Source organism: Camelus ferus, chromosome 32, assembly GCF_009834535.1.
Source record: "Camelus ferus isolate YT-003-E chromosome 32, BCGSAC_Cfer_1.0, whole genome shotgun sequence".
NCBI lineage: Eukaryota > Metazoa > Chordata > Mammalia > Artiodactyla > Camelidae > Camelus > Camelus ferus.
This window is the reverse complement of record NC_045727.1, coordinates 22,005,759-22,020,554: the sequence shown is the minus strand read 5'-3', so window position 1 is coordinate 22,020,554 and position 14,796 is coordinate 22,005,759. Positions and strand designations below refer to the sequence as shown.

Below are 14,796 nucleotides of genomic sequence, written 5' to 3'. Positions count from 1 at the left end.
CTGGGCCACTCAAGCCGGCACGCAGCCACCTCCAGCTTACAGGACTGGCCGCCACTCCCCTCCCACCCCCTGACCCGACAATGAGGTGTCCGCCTGCCGCTGCCATGAACACTCACTCACTCACTCACTCGGCAATAATTACCAAGCGCCTGTCTCGTGCCCCTCACCACCCTGGGTTATGAAGGCGTTAGTGAGGAAACAAAAACAAACAAGCCCAACGCTCGGAGTTTACGTCCTAGGGGGAGAGCCAGACCGCAGCCGCGCGCGTTAAGTCATGCGTAGTGTGTGGGGTGGTCCTGAATGCCATGGAGTAAAATACAGCAGGGGGCTGGGGGATGGAGCTGTGGGTGCAGCAGAGGCCGGCTGGATCCAGTGAAGGAGCTGGAGCCCCACCAAGGAGACAGCACTGAAGCAGAGACCAGGGAGCTGCGGGTGGAAGGGTCTTCCAGGCCCCGGAACAGCATGGTGCCAGGATTCCTCCAATCCTCACCCAGAGGACGCACTGGGCCAGGTCGTCCACTGTGGAGCTGCGGGTGTGAGGCCAGCCCGGAGCGCCTGGGAAGCCTCCAGGGTGTTCCCTGCTCCAGACGCTGCTCACTGCTTCATATGACGTCCCTTAGGAACCAAAGACTGTGAGGGGGGCGCCTTTCTCCTCCATCACGTCAGGAAGGAACATCTTTCCAGAACACGCTGGACAGCTTCTACTGGTCAGAACCGGCCAGATACCCACATGAACCCATGAACCCCAACCCCTGGCAGCCAGCAGCCTGAGGGATCTCTGCACCCAGAAGGTGGGTCACGTTCTTTCTCTGTTCGGAACCCCTTAGTGACCCTCACCACCCGAGTAAAGCTGCAGTGATGAGGCTGCAAGTCCTGCCTCCTCCTTCCTCCCGACATCCCTCTACCACTGTCTGCCTGTCCCACTCTGCTCTCCACCCTGGGCTTTATCTTTCCAAAGGCCAGGCACCTCAGGGCCTTTGCACATGCTATTCCCTCTGCCAGTCACACCCTTCCCCCCAATACTGGAAGAGCTTGTTCTCTCAAATTCCAGACTTTGCTCAAATACCACCTTCTCAGTGAAGCCATAAGTAAAACTGTAACCTCTCCCCTCCTCAGCATCCTTATTCACCGCCTTGCTTTATTTTGGCTCAGAACACTTACCACCATCTAATATATTACACATTTCACTTGCCCACTGTCTGCCTTCCCACCCTAGAATGTAGACAGGCACCTGGTCTCCAGCTGTAGTCCCCGCCCCTGAACAGGTCACTCAGTACAGAAGCCAAATCCTTAAAGCTGTCCTCTGTGATCTGCCCCCGGGACTCCTCGGAGCTCAGCTCTGACCACCTGGCCTCCTCGCTCAGTCTGCTTCAGCCACACTGGCCTCTCCCAGCTCCTGGAACTTCCTCAATATTCTCCAGCAGGTGCTTGCAGGGACAGTGATGGTGGAGATGTGTTTCCAGGAATTCAGGTCAGTTAAAGGTGGAGGGCAGTGATCAAGATTCAGACTGCCTGGGTTCAGGTGCCAGCCCTGCTGCCTCCCAGCTCTGCACCCTCGAGCTAGTGACTTGACCTCTCTGTGCTTCATTTGCTTCTTCGGGGTTAATTATTCATCAGCATTATGATGAATTTGTAGAAGGCTAATTAACTAACAATTAACTAGATAACTAATGTTGATTAGTTAATTATGAATGAACACCTGCTTCGTAGGGGTGTTCTGAGTATTACATGAGTTAGAATAGTACCTGGCTTCAACTAAGTCTACCACCTTTTACTCTGAATACAAGAAAACCCCTCCCCATCGACCTTGTGCAGTGTCCTGTCACCCAGGACCTCGCAGTGCAGCATCAGGTAATGAAGAATTCTGTGACACAGCAGCCCGGGACGCACGCAGCAGCCCGGGACGCCTCTTTAGCATAAACTCAAGGTGCGCAGGAGAGGCAGAACGTATCCAGTGACCAGCGACTCCACCGGCAAGGTGCTGAGTGGCTGGGCTGACGGCACTGGTAAGACGAGGTGATAAAGAACACTTGCTGCCACTTGTTAAGCACCGACCACGTGCCAGGCACTCTCCCAAACAACGCTGCGTGCTGCGGCCACCGTTTACACGGGCCACATGCTCAGGGAAGCCGAGTGGTTGCTTAAGTCCAAGTCCACATGTGACGCTGGAAGCCGCCCAGGAACGGCACACTGCAAAGCCAGCGTACGCCTAACCACGGACCCCCTCCTGGCCTGAGGCCCTTCTGCCCGACCACCCTCACTGTGACACCCACCAGGGCAGATCAGGACCCTCAGGCTCCCCAGCAGCCAACCTGGTTTGGAGGAATGACTACGCAGCTGCTTAACTGCACTATTGTTCGGGCTGATTTTTGTGCTTCTGTTCATTTTGGAAGTGGTCACTGCCCGCGCAGCCTGGCTCATCTTTATTTCGCTTTGGGAAGGAAGTCATCAGGGGAAGGAGGAAACCACTTTCCATACAAGGATTCATCAGACACGTTAACTGAACATGGCACTTGCTCCAGGCGTGCTCCCACAGGCCTTGGGGGTCACTGGAGGACAGAGGGACAACGAGCGCCTGAGTGGGGTCCTTGCTTAGAGGCGAAAGGGGGACGGGGGCTTGTTGATCAGAGAGATGGAAACAGCTGTTACAGCTTTCAGGCTGATGAACCAAGTCAATATAAAGGGGTTGTCAGAAAAGCAAAAACGACGGGTAAAAACATACGCCCTCTGGGAGACATCGTATTTCAGGTTAATTACGATGACCATGGCAGCTGTGGGGACAAGATTAGCTGCGAACTTTCTGTTGATTCAGTGCATCGCCCACATCTTACCTGCCCCTTCAAGGCCACCTCCCCTCCAGCTGCGGCCAGTTTATCTGCTTCACTGCTCAGCAGACTGCTTACGGGGATGTCTGCACGACCTCACTGTCTGCACGACCTCACTGTCTGCACGACCTCCCAGCTCCTTCATCCGGGTGTCCCTCCTACCACTCCTGCCGAGACGACCAGGCCAGCGGGCACTTCTCTGGCCTGGGGACCCAACCTCTCAGCAGCACGTGACATGAGGGGCCACCTCCTCCTGAAACACCTTCCGCTTCCGTTTGTTTTCTTTAAATAGAGCACTGAGGACGGAACCCAGGACCTCGCACATGCCAGGCACGTGCTCCCCCACCGAGCTCCAGCCTCCCTGCTCCACATCACAGTTGAACAGCCATGTATGAACCATGCTCCCAAATGAAATCTTTGCTTCTGCCCTCACGCCCAGCGGCCCACCCATCATCTCCACTTGGATGTGCCAGAGGAAGCTCAACTTCAGCCTGTCCAAAACAGAGTTTTTGACTTTCCCTCTCCAACCACTTCCTTCCCCAGGCTGCTCCATCTCGGCAATGACCCCCCATCCACTCAGTTCCTGGAGCCAAAAAGCCGGGAGTCTCTCCTCACCCCCTTCCCTCCTTGTTCAACATTCAAGTCCTGAGAAAATCATCCATTTGCACCAAAATCTTTCCCGAATTGGCCCCTTTCTCCGTCTCCACTGCCACCACCCCCTCCACTGCCACCACCCCCAGGCCAGCCGCCGTCACCTCCCTGGGGCCATCACCAGACTTATCGTTGGTCTTCCTGCTGTCAGTCCTCCACAGGGACAGGTCCCCCACGCGGCCAGGGAGCACCCTCCAGAACATGGCCACCCATAATGGCTGATTTGGTGCCTGGGCTAAGGGAGGCCCAGGGACCCAGGAAAGCATGATTTATGGTGTGTCGTGAAGGTGTTTCCAGAAGAGATCAGCATTTGAATTGGTAAGCCAGTAACAGCGGCGGTCCTCACCCACGCAGGAGGGCACCATCCCACCTGCTGTGGGCCCGAGTAGAACGAGAAGACGGAGGAAGGAGGAATTCAGTCTGACCTAGGACACCCATCTTCTCCTGCCCTTGGACACTGGCCTCTTGGGCTTTGGGGCTCAGAGTGGGGCTTACACCATCAGCCTGCAAATTCTCAGGACTTTGAACTTGAACTGAATTACACCACCAGCTTTCCTGGGATTCCGGCTTGCAGATGGCAGGTAGACCGTGGGACTTGTCAGCTTCTGTAATGTGTACACCACTTCCTGGAACAAATCTCTATGTCTGTGTATCTCTCGACTATATCCGGTTGGTTCTATTCCTCTGGAGGACCCTGTCCAATACACTGTCCTCTGCTTAAAGCACTCAGTGGCTGCCAATTGCCCTCGGAACAAAATCTCAGCTCTTTGCCACAGCTGATGGGTTCCTCCATGATGGGGCCCACTTCTCTGCCTGATCTCTTACTGCCCCGCCCCCACTATGTTGCAGCCACACTGGCCTCTGACCAGCCCCACTCTTACACCAAGCTCGTCACACCGCCCCGCCCCACGTCTTAGCATATGCCATTCCACTGCCTGGGACGCTGGTCCCTGGCCTGTCGCAGCATCTGTCCCTGCCGGAGGTTATCTCGCTTATTTATGTGTTTACCTATTTTATGTCTTCCCTCCTCCCCACTTACCTGTGAGGTCCATTAGACTAGAGAACTCACCTCCACCTGCTGACACAACCCAGGGCCTCGAACAGCCTCTGGCACGTAGTACGACGGAGTAAATGATCGCAGTGAGGCCGCTTATCCAGAGCCCCCTCCCCGACTCGGCCCCCCCCCCGCCGCGTGCCCCCATCACCTGTGGGACCTATTACTACACTGTGTGTAACACCCGCATCATCGTCATCATTACGTGCGCTGTTAACTATTATTCTGCACATAATACACGCATTATTACCACATACGCATTGCTATCATCGTTCTGCGTATAATAATAACTGCAACAGGCTTGTACTGTGCTGATTAATTTTGTGTAATTCTCACTTTCTCAGCCGGGCTGTAAGTGCCTCTTGCAGTAGAAGCCTAACTCACATTTGCCAAATGGAATTCAACCAGCGATGATGGAAGACCCCCGCGGTGGCTGTCAGGAAACCAGACTTCTGCATTTGGGGGAGACCAGAGGAGACAGAACCCTCACCACCTGGGATGCCACGTCTTAACCACACGTAGAGGCAGACCTGTGACGCAGACCTGTCGGCTGGCTCTGGAGGCGCACCACGCTGGTCGGGTGTGCCCCACACGTCTTCACACGCTCCCTTGACGACTGATACAAAGAAGAGTTAAATGGACGGTGAAAAAAACATTTAAACCAAAACTAGGAGAAAGGCTGGCTTTGCAGCTGACATCTGTGGAGCTAGGGAGACGGTGGGGCTGGGAATGGAACATCAGTGAGCGCTACGAACCACCCAGACAGAGACGCAGGCGAGCCCCGAACCTTACAAGCAGACTAAACGCCCTCGCGGGTCCCGGCCTGAGGAGGCGCTACTGATTCGCCCTGGACGGCAGTGACTTCCCACACAGGGCCAGCAGAGACGTCTACGGTGAACACCACAGTGCTGCAAGGCTAATGTTTCTGAGATGTTAATATTTCTCTCTGTCACTACCATCTACGCTTCTCCTCCATTTCTTTCCCATTTCCCATCTAGATGGCCAGGCCTCTCTGCTCACCACCTCAGGGAGGATGGACAGGGTGAGGGACAGAAAAAAGGGCTCTCTGGGACTCTGGCGCACAGACTCGATTCCTCTGAGGACATGAGAGGAAAGTACGCTGACGGACGACCTGTGGGAACTGAGGCCGGGGCTTCCCTCCCAACCTGCAGAGAAACACCGCTTCGTCAGAGGTCGACAAACTGAGAAGCACTTGTGTGTACAGACACTGGTGGGTTCTGGAGAGCGGGCTTTGGCTCTGCTTTCCGGAAAGTTCCAGAGAGGTGAGACCCTACAGAACTTAAGGCTGGCGGTGAGTCCAGAAAATGAAGCTTTGGCTCCCCCGGCAGAGATTCCCGCACCCCACGGGGCTAACCAGGAGTCCACGCGAGCCGGCACAGCTAAACTGCTCGATTCTTTAGCCCTTTAGTTAACTATACTTTATTGCATATTTGCATACTTTGTTGCAAATTTTTAAAAGAATTCTCATTACAGGAAAAAAAATCTGTAACTCTGTATGGCCACAGAAGTTAGACATTGTGGTGATCATTTTGCAACATACACAAATATCAAATCACGATGCTGTACACCTTGAAACTGATACAGTGCTGTATGTCAGTTATACCTCAACAAAAAATTCTCTGCTCTTACACTTTACAGTGATGTCATGAAACTTTAAACCTTGTCTCCAAAATGACGGAAACAACTGGCAGACTGTGGCTTGTATGTTTCTAAAGCATAAATGTAAACACTAAGCACTGGAGAGTGGGTGAGAATCTCAGCATATGCACGCGTGGGTGGGGGCAAGATGGACTCCCCCAGCACCTTGCTTTTAAGTAGCCCCCAACCCCAACTCCGGGGTAGCCGTGGTGCGCCTGTTAGCTGCCCTGCTGCTCTCAGATCTACTTCCCCCCTGTATCACAGTAACTACATTTGCCAGACTGCCCTGGCCCTGCTGCTCGGGGGTTAGCCAATAGGAGGCACCGGAGCGCGGGAAGACGAGAGAAGCAGTGCTCCTCCCCCGGTCCACTCCCGGTGTTGTCTCTGCAGGCGGCTCCCTCCCCTCTGGGCTCGCGCTCCTGCTGGACAGCCCTCAGTGCCTGGCCCTGGAACAACCCCCCCCCCCCCGCCGCTGTCTCTGCAGCCGCACAGGTGGTATTTCCAGGTTGCTTACCTGACTCCGCAGCTCTTCCACCTCCCGTGTAACCGGTCCCCTGCGTTAAAGCCCCTCCACCTGAAAACACCTAGATTGCTCCCCGTCCTTCAGCTGAGTCTGGCCAAGAGCCGGAAGGAGAAGGACGCAGCCAAGCCCCAACCGACAGCATCTTTCCAGCACTCTTTCCAAAGGAGAGCCTGAGAGAGTTAAATAACTCTGGGGGGAAATGTCATATTTCTTTCACTTGAGTTTTCACACTTAGATTCAACTCTGCTTCATAGATTTACTGTGACAACTGGAAGAAAAAAAAAATAAAAACCCACTGAAACCTGAACTTTGCGGACACCCTGCAAAGCAGAAATGAATCCGTCCAGGGAAATTCAGTCTGAGAATGGCTTCATTTACCTTATCCACAGTTTCACTGGTTTATTGTAATGTCCCTTAGTCAGTTCGCTTGAAAGATTTCTACCCCCCCCCAAAAAAAGGTTTGTGCTTCTTTCCAACTATGAACGGCTGTTCCTCCCATTCTCAGCGCAGTTGGCCTTGGACTGACAGACACTGTAGTGAGTCTGCACTGTGTCCTCCCTGGGACGGTGGGGCACAGACACACAATCTCAGGGGGCTCTGAAGCCCATGCTTCTGTGCAGGAGGTGGAAGAAGTTCCAGGATGATGCTCCCTGGGCCCAGACCCCAGCCTTCTGTCTAGGAAACCTTCTTACCAAAACAGTAAAGGCTGGAAGTCCAGTGGGCTGAGGAATTTCTAAAAACTCAGAAGGATGCAAACATCCTTCCATTTCACTTCTGAGATACACCCACCAGCCGAATACCAAAAAACTTTAGAAACTGTACAAATGGAAGCAAACACATCCTCCTATCCCATTACGCACCCTCCGTTCACAGGCACTGTAAAGATGCTCAAGAGTGGACTGGGGGATGGACAGACGGACGGACGGATGGACAGGAGACTCCGACAGCTACGCATCCCCACTCCCTCATGGGCCAGGCTTGCCAATCAGCTCCTCAGCGGGTCGCCCAGTGCCCGTGTTGGGCCAGCTTTCACATCCCAGGAGTGTTCAAGGTCACTTCTGCTTCCTTGACTCTGATTAGGATGTTGCCTCTTCCCTGAATGGCCTGAGTTCCCCCTGAATGTTCACGAATCCCCCTCTGCCCCAGACCCAACTCAAACTTCACCTTCTCCAATTTGTCCCAAAAGCTCTTGTGCTACTGGTTTCCTTTTCCGCAGTGGACACCTGCTAATCTGCTCTGCCGGCAGCCATTGCCTGTTCAAACCATAGCAACATCCTGAATGACCTCAAGGACAGCACCCTTTCCCTTCAGCCTGACGTTCTGCAGGGAGTAACCCCAACCCCAGGCTGCAGGGTCTGCATGTGAGCTACACTCCTCCGGGTACAAGAGCCCAAAGCTCTCTTCCATGGGCGCTAAACTGGTGGGGGGTAAGCCAGGAGGCGCTGGCTGTCATCCCTGACACAGCTCGGTGAGAGCCTGCCTGGGAACTGGGCTGACGCAGAAGGAAGCGGAGATGAAAGACTAAGAGAGACTATTCTTGGTATCACCTCAGCACCCTGATGCAGCCCTGACTGAAGCCTAACCTCTCTCTCACATTTCCCACTTTATAAACCAATTATTTCCCTCTTTCCTTCCTTAAAACCGTCTGACATAGGTATGCATGAACTTTATCCCAAATGGTCCTCACGAAAATATTTTCAACAGCATCTATGACTGCCACAAACCCTACTGCATTCTGTAATGTCTCATATTGCACACGGAACCTGCATGATTTTTCAGTCTTGTTGCTCAAAATAAAGAGACAGCTAGTGATCATGACAGCTTTGGAATTCTTTCAGTTTGGGGGAAGAAGCAGTCAGAGAGCCAAGGGAGCTTTCCAAGAGTCAGACGACACCTTCTCAGCAGCAGCAGGAGTATAAACTGGGGGGCAGTGAGGTAGCACCAAGTGCCCCGCCCTCCCGGGCCAGGAACAAAGTCCTAAGCAAAGTCATGGTGGCACATTTCATTATTCAAGGAAATGCACTTCATCTGCAGGGTAGCCGTGTTGTGTGAAGGCTGACACCCATGAGTCCAGCATCGGAACCAACCAAGGGGGTTTCAGCGAAACTCTGGCTGGATGGCCAGCCCAGAGGATTGAAACAGAGGCCACACTTAAACGCAGACTGGAACTCAGCCACCCTGGGAAAGGGTTCAGATGGATGGACGGGTGAAGCGGGCAACCAGGAGCCTTCGTGGGAGCTCCTAATCCGGCTCTGGGGGCCACCGCAATGAGACCCTCGCTGGTGTGCACTGTTGATGGTACAACTGGTGGCCGTCTGTGTCCTTCTTGTTCCTATAAGCAGGATGTGCTGTCACGGTTCTCCCAGAGACCACTGCCCAAAGTACCCAGCCCCAGGCACCTACATCCTCATCTAAGCATGTAACGTTCACTAAGTTCTGGAAGTGCGTTTGGCCAAGTATTCGACACATCTAACACATCAAATCTGCACAACAACTCTTGAGGCAGGAAATATTTTTCTCCCTGTTTACAGAGAAGGAAACCAAGGCCCAGAGAGGCTAAGTAACTTGCCCAAGGCTGCCCAGCTAGTCAACGATGAGGCCATATTTGAACCCAGGGAGCCAGCCCCCAGATCTGCGCTCGCCGTCCCTCCACGCTATCATCAGTCTGCTCTACAGGAGACTTCCCGTGGGACCCCACGCATATCTGTGGGACGTGCTGATGCCCAGCAGACTTTGCAAGAACTGCCTTGCAGGGCCTTGGCGCCACTCCCAGCCCCTCCGGCGCTCGCAGGCCACTGAACACAAGCCGCCCTAGGCCACGTGACCAGCGCCAAGAGCCACCCGCACTTCCCCGGGGAGGCAAGTTACATCGTCATCAGCATAACTTCCACGAGTCATCACCATCCCGGCTGTCCCGGGAGCACCCAGGGCCACGGGTCCTCACAGACAGTCTGAAGAGCCCCGGCTCTCACCCCAAGACGAACTCCCGCCAAACTCCTAACATCTGGCTTCCGTCTCCTTTCACAGACATCGTTTGATTCAAGGGCACGTCCCCCGGGAACACTTCCCGTCTGAAAAGCCCTGGAGATGAGGCACCACAGCAAACAGCGCCTGTCTGAAACGCTCCGCCTGCGGCAGGGCTTATTTTTAAAGCAGTGGTATTTATAGCCGGATGTCGGCATTAGCACAAGCGCTAAGTAGCCTACAAATGTCAAGGTGCCGCTTCCCCAGGAAAGCTCGGATGTTGCAGGGGCGGACAAGGGTGGAGCAACTGAGTCATCTCCTCAGCGTCAGATCAAAGGGGGCTCTGTTGTCTGCTTTGGGTCCTGCCCTGCCTGGGCCAAGAAATGAAGGGAGAAAGTCATTTCCCGTAGCACGGTTAACAGAGGGGCTTTCAGTGCCACATTCACGGGATCTGGCTCGCGCGGTGGACATAACGGACTGTTTCCGTGCCCACGATCTCCCTTCGCCAGACACCTGGTGAAGAGAACACAGCACTTACTGAGTTCGTGTCTTCAAAAACAAGAAAGGAGGCACTGAAAACTGTTTGTTCTCCCTGCCACATGACTGCTCATCTTGTCTGTGGAAGTCAGATTCATTCATTATGAGAACTGGCATGAAAAAGAGCCATGTGAGCTCTGGAAGCTGAAATCTATTTTTAGCCAAAATATCTTAGTTTCTCAAACTGGAAAAAAAATCAGGAAGGTAGGAACCCCTTTACAAAATCTTGGAGCTCTCCTGACTCCTGACTTGCCCTTAAGACACTGGGTAAGCCCTGCTCTTGCTCATCTGACCCCGATGGATTCTGAAAACACAGAGACAGCGGCGTTCAGAGTTACTAAGATCATCTTTCTGAAGCACAGTCTTCATCATGCCCCAGTGGTCCCCAACGGCCCGGGCTAGGGGTTAAGGCCAGTCAGGAGCGGGACACAGTCAGTCAGACCTGCACTCAAATGTCATTTCTTCCACTTACAAATGCCACAAAGGGGAAGTGCTGAACACTGAGTCTTCCCGGAGGAGGTGACAGATGAGTGGGTTTTTGAGGACGCACAGGAGTTGGTTAGAAGAGGGAAGGGCAAAGCAAAGGCCCTGTGGCCAAAGGGATCGATGTGAAGTCAAGGGTGGAAAGGAAGGCCGGTGTGCCAGGAGTGTGGGGGGTGGATGCAGACTGTTGGAAGGGGAACCCAAGGGGGTCAGCAGGAGCCACATCACCAGGGCCTTGACGGAATGACATCACCCTCACTCTCAGAGCAATGGGCAACCACGCAAGGACCTGGACTGGGCACAGCATGGCCGGACTGATGCTCGCGGAAGCCACAGTGTGGAGGGAAGAGTGGAGCAGAGCCAGAGCGGAGGCAGGAAGAGGCAGGAAGCTAGGAAACTCTAACACAACCTGAGGGGGAGCACGCCTCCCAGCCTCAAGCAGCGGGAGTAGAAACGGGGAGACGCAGATTGGCTTGGGAGGTATTTGGATGGCTTATTTTAAATAAACAGGACTGTTCATGAACTGCACAGCCAGGACGAGGGACCAGGAATCGCACGCCTCTGGACAGAGCAGCTGGGCAGATGATACAGCTGGGAAACAGAATCAGACCTGGCTTCTCATTTCAGGACCTGTGGGTCTGTGTTGAAACAGAGTTTACCTCCTGGCCATGTGCTTTCATTTATCCAAAAATGATCATGGAACCCTTACTCCACGCCAGATGCCTGATGCTTGGAAGGGACTAAGGAGTGAGTCAAAGATCATCTCTGCTCTTGCGAAGTTCACATTCTGCTAGGGAGGCATATGCAGAAGGCACACAGGGAGTCTGGCAAGCACATGAGGACCTCAGAGACCAAGAGGAGATAGGGAAGCGGGGGTGCAGGGGCAGCAGCGGGGACTCCACTCGAGCCGGTCAGGGAGGTGACGTTTTAGCCGAGGGAGCTGAGGGAAAGGGGCAGATCTGGAACAAGTGAGGTGGTCCCCTGCTGTGGGTTCAGCTGTGCCCCCTAAAACGGCATGTGCACCCCTCACTGGACTGCACCCTTGGTCATTAGATGCGGACCTGACTCGTTCTGTAATCACTGCATTCAGTTCCAGTGAACATCACGGCTGTTTCCGCCGGTACAGGTCACGCTACAGTGAATGTCCCGGGGACGTACCGGAGGCTCTGCGCCTTACGTGGGCTCCCAGAGCGGAGACAGCAGGGGAAGGGGAGGCGCACGCTAACTGTACAGGCCCAGGCCCGGGGAGGTGGCAGCCATTCACCCACGCCCCACTCCTCGCGGGCCCTGGGCACCATCACTCCTGAACGCATCTTAACCTGACGGAGGGAACAGCAGCTTAATGCCGTTTTAATCCACGGCAGAGAGCGAAGTTGAACACCTTACATGCTCAGCAGCTCAGACTTTTGATGGGCTGCCTGGGGCTCCCAGCAGAGAACAAGGAGAAAACCGTCAAGTCCACGGGGAGGGGAAGGGGGCGTCCTAGTCTCAGAATGAGACCCAGATCCGTCCTTTTGCTGGATGCAAATAAGACACACGTGTGTCCCACAGCACCAGCCAATGAACCGGCAGTGCCTCTTACCAAAACCTCTCCCCGTGGAGACGGGAACAGAGAACGAAGCTTTGAAAGCAATGCATTTCCTGTTTCTTGCCAGTCTCTGAACATCCAGATAATGCTATCAGCTGCCTGGATCAGGCGCATCAAGGGTTTTGCTGGAGACGGAGCCTTAAACATTATTCTCACGTCCCAGAGAACCCTGGAGGGCTTTATTGGAGCTCGACTATCAGAACTCAGAAAATGAACTCCAAAACCTTAATTAAACCTGACAATGACCGCGGGCAGGTTTGTATTCATAGGTGTAAGGATGAGTCTCCGTGCACAGATACAATATAACGGAAGGGCCAGAGAGGAGGAGCTGGAGACAAGGGAAGATTAATTGTCACTGCCAGAGTTACTTATTAATCCCACATAATCGGCTGTTCATCAACACAAAATAAGCCTCAGATTATCTGCGCTGAAACTGACTAATCTGTTGATCAGGAGAACAAAACCTGGTCCCGAATACTACCTTTGTCTTTGAATTATAAACTATAACATGTTGTTTAACTCATCAGAAATGTTCTGTATACTCCTGGGTCAGAGTTCTAGAATTTGCGCTGCGTGCTGGTCACAGAACCAGAGGGGGCTGCGAAGTTTTACCTGTAGACCTGCCATCAGCCTGGCCTGTCACACTCGGACAGAGTGTTCAGGGATCCTTGACGTCAAGGAACAGGATGGTCCTGTTTAAGTCATGATTTTTCTCTAAATTCAATAAAAATCAACGTTGAAATGCCTCCCTCCACCATCTTACTGGAAATGTCCGAAAACTTAAAAGTGGTCTGGGGCTTGCCGGTGGGTCAGTAGGGCTGGGAGGGGATAACACACTGGCAAATTCCTCTGTCTCTCTCTCTCTCTCCAGGAATCAGGAACTTCTTTGCCAGCACAGCCACACTCACAGGTTCTGGGTGGATGTGAATCTGGGGGACACCGTTCACTTCCCCTGGCTTCCCCGTGGCTGCAGTGCCCGCCAGGCTCCAGAAGCTGCCCTCAGGCCGCGGGTGGACAGCGGCCAGCACTGTTGGTCTCTGTGCCTCACCCCCCGGCCGGCCCCCCAGCCCACACCTCTGTAAGCGCTCGCTGTACTGGGCTCTCTCAAAGTGAACACTTCGAGTGTGCCGCTTGTCCCCTGCCAGGACAGCAAGGCTATCCTGTAACACAGGTCTCTCTGCTCCTGACAAACAGCCCATCTCATGGGTCCTGAGCAAGAAGACATGGGGAAGGGTGGCAGGATGTGCTCTGGTCAGAAGCAGAAACCAAAGCTTCACAAGCTCCTTTCCGCTTCACTGGAGCTGGCAGGATGCTGAGCACCCAGAATGCCCTAAACATCCAGCAACAGGAAGTGCACGTGAAAACATGAGGCTCTTCTACGGGACACCTGAGCCTGAGACGCTGGAGGGAAAAATCGTGTGGTTCGCTCCACTTCATCCCAGGCTAGACACTTGTGCCAAGACCCGAGCGGGGGGCTGTCGGACTCGGAGGTGAGGAGCCTGGTGGGGGGACATCCTCGTCTGACGGTCCCCCAGCCGGGGCCGAGCAGACACTGGAAATCACAAACTCGCCGGCGGTTTGCCCTCCTGGAGAATCTGAGTCTCAGCCAGAGACTGCATTTCACTTGTGGCTGCATTTTGGCGGAAGCACTTGAAGCCCAGAGAAGCAATCCTTCTAGACAGGCTTCCTTGACCACAAGCCTGCACTTTTGCTCCACTGGTCCCCCCCATGGCAGAAGGGGCCTGCCGTGGCAGGCCAGGTCAGGACTCACGTGGTCTCTCGCTCACGCATGCGTGCAATCACTCATGTACCCAGTTCTGTCGCTGGTGCATGCGCTCACTCATTCACTTTGCATTCATTCATTCAGCTGTTCATTGATTAATTACTCAATATTTTTACTGAGTGCCTCCTTGATGCCAGATTTTGTCCTACACACTGAAACAAAGTCTCTCTCAAGGAGGTTACATTTTTGGAAAGAGAAAACAAACAACACACACACAGACAAAACAAGCAAGATAAGTTTGCTCGGGAGACAACACAATAGGATGACATGGTAGCGACTGGCCTGGATGAGGGCTCCTGGAGATAAGAAGGCCAGGAGAGGCATCACCAAGTAACGGACATGACACCCAAGACTCAACTGGCCAAGAGTCAGAAACACAAAGTGCTGAGGGAAACGGCATTCCAGGTGGGAGAAGCAATAAGTGCAAAGGCCCTGGGGTGGACACAAGTGTAGTATGTTCCAGAGACAGGGAAGGCCAGTGAAGCTGGGCCCAGGCTCTAAGGGGTCATAGTAGGAGTCAGGGGGGAGGGATTCGGTGAGGGGCAGAGAGAGCAGGGTCCTGCAGGAAAGAGTTTAGATCTTCATCTCTGTGTAGTAAGAAGCCATCGGTGAGGGTAAGCAGCCGGGACATGATTCAATTTTAATTCCACTAAGGTGGCTGTGGCTCAGCCCCAGGGGACAGTCAGTCTCAGGAAGGACATACATTCCTGAAGGCTTTGCAAAGCCGAG

The 14,796-nt window shown here is 53.8% G+C and overlaps 1 protein-coding gene across 5 annotated transcripts in view; it reads right to left on the bottom strand.

Moving 5' to 3' along the window:
* RIMBP2 (RIMS binding protein 2) overlaps positions 1-14,796 on the bottom strand; it is a 169,896-nt gene that overhangs the window by 56,704 nt on the left and 98,396 nt on the right. Inside the window, exon 1 of one of the 5 annotated variants that reach the window (XM_032471864.1) lies at positions 9,685-9,846. The exons of 2 other annotated variants lie outside the window; for them this stretch is intronic. The gene's annotated coding sequence lies outside the window, so the exon portion shown is untranslated. Of the gene's footprint in view, positions 1-9,684; positions 9,847-14,796 lie in introns of those variants that run through there. 2 more of the 5 variants (XM_032471872.1, XM_032471870.1) reach the window with 2 other exon arrangements.